The sequence below is a fragment of the Chenopodium album genome, chromosome 7 (assembly GCF_948465745.1).
Source record: "Chenopodium album chromosome 7, dcCheAlbu1.1, whole genome shotgun sequence".
NCBI classification, from domain to species: Eukaryota; Viridiplantae; Streptophyta; class Magnoliopsida; order Caryophyllales; family Amaranthaceae; genus Chenopodium; species Chenopodium album.
The window spans coordinates 18135188-18142290 of record NC_137840.1 but is presented as its reverse complement, the minus strand read 5'-3'; the positions used below and the strand labels follow the sequence as shown (position 1 = coordinate 18142290).

Sequence of the window (7103 nt, the reverse complement as noted above, 5' to 3'; positions counted from 1 at the left end):
TGCCTTGTCTTTGTTTCATAACAGCCAAAACATATTTGTTGTTACTATCACCAAGTTGAAGCTAATCCACTCTGGATTTCTACCTGTAAATACTTTCCTGGACATTAATCTAGTATTTAACAGTCTGAATAGCTTCTAATTCCTTGGAGTGCAAATCAACACTGTTAACATCATGTATAATCTGTTGCTGAATGTCAGTTAGAGCATTCTGAGCAGCTTCAATGTTCTCAGACACATTACCAAATTTCTCAATGTTCATAGACTTAAGAGCAGTCTTAACTTGTTTAAGTTTAGACCAAACCTTATGCATTGCATTACCAGGAACAGAACATTGCCAAGCAGAATCCACAATATCCACAATTTCTCAATGACGTAGATGATTGCTATTGTTGTTGAGTCTATTTCACCATAATCTCAAAAATACAAAACGATTTTTCTCTTTAGGCTACATTTGTAGATGTGCTATTGATTTTGCTTGGAGTTTTTGTATGCGTAGGATAAGAGGAAGGACTTTAGTGCCATTTAATCCGGAAATTGAGAGAACAATAAGAAGGATGAGGGTTGCTAATCGTTCTTTGATTCCAAGAAAGAGAAGAAGAGGATCAAGTAAGCATGGAGATAATCCAAGAGTTTCTTTGAAGGAGTTGGGAACTCACGATGCATATAGGTTTGAAAGTGGGATTGCTTTGCCAACAACACCGACAAATGATTTTAAGATAAGACAGGCCATGATCACTTTGATTGAAAGAATACAATTTAGTGGGACTAAGATTGAGAGTCCGCTAAACCATCTCAAAGAGTTTGAGAAGTATTGCAATACTATCGAAGTGAATGGTGTTTCTCAAGAGTTTATCCGGCTCAAGTTGTTCCCCTTCTCTCTCATAGGTCGAGCTTTTGAATGGTTAGACAAGGAGCTCAAGCCAAATTCTCTTAGAACATGGGATGAAGTTACCAAGGAATTCTTGTCTAGGTTTTACCCCAAAAAGAAAACGTCGGAGGCAAAAGCTTTGATCCAATGTTTCAAGCAAAAGCCTAGTGAAAACTTGTATGAAGCTTGGGAAAGGTATAAGGAGTATCAAAGAGAATGTCCCCATCATGGCATCCCAACATATCAAATCATTCAAATTTTCTATGGAGGGTTTAGTCCTCAAGGCAAATTGTGTGAGACAGAGAGAGATTAAACCAAACACTACTAAGAGCAATTAACTAAAACTAGGGAAAGTTGAATCCAATTACATCAATGCATTCAACAACATCATACAATTAGATGAAAATGCCCTCGATTAGGAACATCAACACATTTAACTCACTCTCGCACAATTAAGCATGTTAATAATCCTACTAAACTAATTCACTCTCGTGTAACTACCCTAGCAAAGGTATGGAAGAATTTAGGGCTCTCAACAAACTCACTCTCGCACAATTGATTGAAAGCACAATTAAGAGCATAGAATCGATTATCTAGAAAGATTCTAATCCATAAAAACATCACCCATACACAATAATCAAGAAATAATTTCATACTAATCACAATCAATCATTCAATTCATTAATATAACCTTCATCCAATTCCCTAGAACAAAACCTAAGCTAACATAATGAAGAAAGACATCGGAAACAAGGTAAAATAAGAATAAAAATGACAGGGTGAAGTCGTATCACCTAATCAAAAGTAATTCCTAAATCCTCTAACTAATGCAGATAGGGAAGTAGGGTCGAATCCATAGGGAAACAAGTCTTTTTATTCCTAATTAATTAAAGTAATCTAAATTCTCAAGTAATCAATATGTAAATTTGGATATAAAACTAAACTACGGAGATTAAGAATAAGGAGAAAACAATGAATAAAAGGTTTAGGGCATAGGTTCACCAATAAATAATATTTTAGGGTAAAACATAATATTCAATCATCAATGCATAAATTTATCAGATCATAAAGGCTTTCGCTACGTATTACAATCACACAATTAATTTACTGGTATTAAATCTCATCTCTCGAATCTCGACCTAACCATTTATAAATTAACCTGCCTATTGAAACTAGACCTAAACATCAATTCTCATCTGTCGAATCTCGAATCAATATTGTCAAACTCATGCATAAAAGATCAGGCCTAATCTAGTCACAGAGCATTAAATCAATTAATAGGAAATTAATCTAGCATTGACAATTAACAACAATAAATTACCCTTCATATTATTTATGGATCCCCAAAACATTAGAAATTAAACTACTCACACATAATTAAATATAAACTAAACAAAGCAATTAAAGGAGACATGGTAAAGAGCAAGAATTAAGAGAAAGAGAATAGTAGTATTAAAGTAACAAGGAAACAAAATAATAAAATTGATAGAGAGTAGAGATAGAAAGAAAAACTAAAAGAAACTAAATTAATCTAAAAACTAAAAATAAGAAAAACTTGCCTAACCTCACATACTACTACTATCTCCCTTTTATCATTAAGGAAGACTTTCCCACTAAGACTCAAACTACTATAAACTAAGACAAAATTATGAAAATAAAATCCTAACAAAAGATAACTAAGCATAAAGCAAATCCTAAGATTCCTACCAAAAAAGTCTGACAACAAATCTTAGAAATCCTAATTCTAACAAACTTAATCACCGCCTAACTCCTCCTTAAAAGCCCAGATATATCCAAGCCCTAAACTAAACGCCGACAACGGTAGTTTTAGCTGAAGACGTCTTTGCTTGATCGGGCTCGGGTAGTTCTTTATTTCCAGTTAGGATGCCGGGCTATTTTCTCCTGGGCCCAAGCTTCCTTCCTTGCATTTGCTGGTTTGTAATAATAATATACAAGTATAACTTGTATAATCTTGGACTTTCTCATGTATCGAGCCCTTAATCACCGAACTAAATTTCTTCAATTTGTTATTGGGCTTTGAATATTTCGGTCATAAAATACGATCATACTCTAATATCTTTGTAGTAGCTCAATAAGCTCCGGAATTATTATAAATCTGCAAATTCCTACAAAATAATATCAACTCTACAAAAACACTAGAAAACGTATATTAGTAATTAAAATAGCTCTATAGAGCTCAAATAAGCACAAATATGACCATGGGATGGGGAATAAAATTACATATAAAATAGACTCATCAAACTTCCCCAAGCCAAACCTTTGCTTGTCCCTAAGAAAAGCAATGAATAAATAAAACAATACTTCACCCCAAATACGATTAAAATAAATAAATATAATTCAAGGTAAATCAGACAAACATGTATCAATGTCAACCAATCAAATCCATCCAACTACCAATATTCCCTAACAATTGTCAAATAGAGCAAACCCCAAGAGCTTATAGAATTCAAGACTAGTGCTCACACACTCAACTCTCATTTATGTGGCGAGTAAAAGATGTACTCGATCGCTCTCCAACCACCCCTTTATGTGAACAATGCCCTCCCAACTCACACTCTCGTGTGTATAAAACAATGAACGCTCAACCTACTAGTCGACTCAAAATATGTCAAATCATAACTTGCATTGATAAACAACACTTTCACATTCATACAATTCTATGCACAGAGGTCGGAAGATCTTTAAAGCTTGTAATGTAAGGCTAGGGTAAAAGGTAGGATAAATTTGGGAATATGTGGGAGAAAAGCTATGCATTAAGGGAGCAAATACTAATAAAGCCCATGATTAAAATAAATAATGATCAACATCTCCTACATAACCAACTCTAACAAAAATCCACCAAACATACTCCAATCATAAAAAACAATCCCAACTCTTACAATTTCACTCATAAAAATATAATAATGAAGAAGTGGAGTGAATAAACAAACTTTATTTCCAAACTCAAATTTTTCATTGAAGCTCTATTATTTTTCTTTTGATCAACCTCCAACTAGAACATTTGAACATTTTTTTCTTTTCTTTTGAAGTTCACTTATTTTTTACATTTTTTTTCTGAACTTTTTTTTTTTTTCATAACATCATGCTTTATTTTTTCAAGAAAATATAACTCTCAAACTTATCAAAAATAAACATGATCAACAACAAAACAACTTCTCAAAATCCACCAAAGCTGTGCAAATAATAAGCACACTACAAACTCCCTTACCTCACTCACTAATAGCTCCCCCAAGCCAAGCTTGGGACTAGTAACCAATGGGGCAAAATAGGCTTGTAATATGGCTAATAAAACAACAAAAAGTCAAGGCAACAACATGGGTAGCAAGAAGGGAACAAATGTATCTACAATCATCTGTAGGCTACTGTAGGCGTCGCTCGAAGTGCGCCTACGTTAAAAAGCATGTTGTGAATATGCTTGGCAATCATAGGAAGTGGGAATTAACATTACGATTAGGGACAAAGCAAAGTAGGGAGCCGCCAACAAGTTTTTAAGGAACTTGTAAACCGTTCACGGATCATAAAAAGGCAACCACGATAAGGGACAACGATAGGCAACAACGATTGACCCGTGAAGGTTACACCCCATTCATAATCCATGAGATTACTAACTCCATATGGTTCGGAACCACAAAAGGAGGATCGGGGATGATGGTACGAAGTGAGTCATGGAGTCACATTCGCCCGTATTGGCCTCTACTCGATTCTTATAGTGAAAAGCATTCCTGTGATCTCAAAGGCATACAAACAATAATTCAATTCGCTCCAAACTATCATTTAACTAAATTGGTTCAAAATTAATGCACACATTATTCTAAAATATTGGTGATCACTTCAATTAATAACAAGATTAAAAAGGATCCTAAACCGGTTGTCCAAATTATCTTCTTAGGCGTGACTTTCAATTTCATATTCCTTTTAAACATGCAATATGGTGATCATAAATATAATAACATAAACATTAATATTGGAAGCAATTCAACAATAATAGCGTTAGTCAAATCAAATATAAAATAACCTAATCATGATACTAGCAATAAGAAAATAAAATAAAAGTAATTAAATTAATTAATAATTACTCACATTTCGCGCGTTCCTTTAAATTGCTACATCATGAATAAACTGTTAGTAACTTCAATAAAAATAATAAAGTAAATGAAAATTAAATAAAAAGTAGAATTGATTTGATCCAAACCCTCAGTTATTTGTACCTTTCACGCCTTGATTTAAGGACGGAACCTCGGGTTAAGTATAGACTCCTTGGAGTGCTTAGGGGAATTATTATGGAAGAATAAGGAGGCTAGAAATTAGGTTAAAGAGGGAGAAGATGATGATTTTTGGTGCAAGGTGAAAGAGAATGATTATTGCTGCCCCGAACTGCAGAAAGGAGGGGGGTATTTATAGGGAAAATGTGCAGAGGGAACACACGGAACCCTAAAAAGATAAAAACCCTAAAAAAGGCTACCGCGACACGGTCAGACTGTACCGTGACACGGTCAGACTCTACCGTGTCACGGGGAAAAATAGAGTGACGCGGGAAATATTTGACCTACGGGAGTAAAAACGCGTGAAGGGATTACGCGGAAAAAACACGGAGCTGTCCCGTGTCACAGCACCGGCACCGTGACACGGGAATTCCTACCGTGACACGGCACTAATTCCCGTGTCGCGGATCAGTTCCCCGTGACGTGGGAAAGTTTTAAGCACCGTGACACGGCAGCAACCCACCGTGGCACGGCAGAAAACGCCGTGACGCGGCAAAGTCCACCGTGTCACGACATATGGCGCCGGGTCACGGTACTTATGCCAAGTCACGGGGCACTAAAAACATGAAAATTCCCTCCAAATTACCGTGTCACGGGAATTTCTCCCGTGCCACGTCAGATCTTACCGCGTCGCGGCATTTTAGCTGCTGCGCGGTAATTCCAGTTTTTTATCCGTTTTTAAAATCATCATACCTTTTGATCCGTAACTCGGAATAATACATATAATATATCATTGGAAAGCTTATCAAGTCTACTTTTTAACCCAATTAAAATCAGGTCAAAATAATTTGTAGATTTAAAGATATGGCTGTTTTAGTAGAAGGGTGTTGGTTTTGGGCCGAGTTTAATGTTTTGCTCATATCTTTTTCGTTATAGCTCGGAATTGGGATTATGATATATGGTTGGAAAGCTTATTTAAAGGCCTATCCAACAAAATAATAATTGGATCAAAATTTTATATCCATAAAATCAGTTTCTCTCAGTTTTGCGATGTGGACACGAAAAGTGGAAAATAGGTTATGGTTTAGGGAAATGAGCTAGAAATTGGATTGGTTCATGAAATATATTGGATAGAACATGGATTTAAGCACTCCAAAGATTAAATACTCAACTTGACCAATAATGGCGGTGAAAGTTGTTCATCAACGGGTTTGGTTTTGGGGAGACATTTTTAGGTGTCTACTGCTACCTAAAAGAACAAATGCATTCGTCCTCCTCAATGTGCATAATAATGAATCATATAAATATTACTAATAGTTGCAAACCAATACTCAAATTCATTGACATACCAGGAAATATGAAACTATCACACATTCCTAACCAAATCAACTAGTCAAGCACTATATTCACAAGTAGTTGGACAAAATTGACGCATGTTAAGGTTTCAAGGCAATCAAACATCAAATCATGATTAACTAATCCACAATGCCTATCATCATATACCAAGAATCAAAACAAATTTCGAAAAATTTCAAAAAAAAAAAAAGGGAACACGAAAGCATGATTCATAATTAATTGGAATAAAACTAACCTAAGAAAGCAATAAAATCTATACTAAGAAAAATAAAAGTAAAGAAAGATGTACCATACAAACACGAGAACCTCCCCCCAAGCTAAATCAGACAATGTCCTCATTGTCTTAAAGGGAAGCTAGTAGTCAAGGTGACACTCTTCATCATCACCACATAAATGTCACCAAAGCCTCGAGGATTGCAATGCATCTCTTTGGAACAAAATTGGGCAAGAAAGAAACAAAGTGTTAGTGGGAAAAAGTTCAAATTTGAGTCAGGTGCACTATTCTGATCATAACTTTTTATATATAAATGATAATACAGTGATTCTAATTGCATTGGAAACTAGACTTGAATAGCTTTCCATCGACAGGTTACACGCAAAAATCGAAAAAGAAATGCAAAAGTTATGGCCTGTCAAAGTTGACAAAGTTTGCTGAC

At 35.2% G+C, this 7103-nt stretch overlaps 1 non-coding gene across 1 annotated transcript; it reads right to left on the bottom strand.

Annotated features, from left to right (window-relative positions):
• Positions 1-996: 996 nt before the first annotated feature.
• On the bottom strand, positions 997-1102 carry LOC145641114 (small nucleolar RNA R71). Its single transcript, XR_014115180.1, has one exon. It is a non-coding gene; the product is annotated as a small nucleolar RNA R71 (small nucleolar RNA).
• Positions 1103-7103: the final 6001 nt, after the last annotated feature.